Below are 1,093 nucleotides of genomic sequence, written 5' to 3' on the forward strand. Positions count from 1 at the left end.
CAATCCCTGCTGCTGAAAAACATCCCCACAGCATGATGCTGCCACCACCATGCTTTGACGTAGAGATGGTATCCTCCAGACGTGACGCTTGGCATTCAGGCCAAAAAGTTCAATCTTGGTTTCATCAGCTTGGCATTCAGGCCAAAAAGTTCAATCTTGGTTTCATCAGATCAGATAATCTGGTTTCTCATGGTCGAGAGTCTTTAGGCGCCTTTTGGAAAACTCCAAGCGGGTTGTCATGTGCCTATTACTGAAAAGTGGCTTCAGTCTGGCCACTCTACCATAAAGAGCAGTGGTTCCCAAACTTTTTACAGTCCCGTACCCCTTCAAACATTCAACCTCCAGCTGCATACTAGAGTCTACTAGCACTAGAGTCAGCACACTCTCAAATGTTTTTGCCATCATTGTAAGCCTGCCACACACACAATATACAATACATTTATTAAACATAAGAACGAGTGTCTGTTTTTGTCACAACCTGGCTCGTGGAAAGTGACAAAGAGCTCTTATAGGACCAGGGCACAAATAATAATATAATAATAATCAATAATTTTTCTCTTTATTTAACAATCTAACATATAAAACTTTATTTGTTCATTGAAAATTGTGATTAACTCACCACAGGTTAATGAGAAGGGTGTGCTTGAAAGGATGCACATAACTCTGCAATGTTGGTTTGTATTGGAGAGAGCCTCAGTCTTAAATCATTTTCCACACTCAGTCTGTGCCTGTGTTTAGTTTTCATGCTAGTGAGGGTGGAGAATCCACTCACACATAGGTACGTGGTTGCAAAGGGCATCAGTGTCTTAACAGCGTGTTTTGCCAAGGCAGGATACTCTGAGCGTATCCCAATCCAGAAAACCAATTTTCAATTTTCACAGAACCGTTGCTGCAATTTCGATGAGGATCTCTTGTTCAGATATTGGTAAGTGGATTGGAAGCAGGGCATGAAAGGGATAACGAATCCAGTTGTTTGAGTTAACCGTTTCGGGAAAGTACTTGCGTAATTGCGCATCCAACTCACTCAGGTGCTTCGCTATATCACATTTGACGTTGCCCGTAAGCTTGAGTTCATTTGCACACATAGAATCAT

Source organism: Salvelinus alpinus, chromosome 4, assembly GCF_045679555.1.
Source record: "Salvelinus alpinus chromosome 4, SLU_Salpinus.1, whole genome shotgun sequence".
Lineage (NCBI taxonomy): Eukaryota > Metazoa > Chordata > Actinopteri > Salmoniformes > Salmonidae > Salvelinus > Salvelinus alpinus.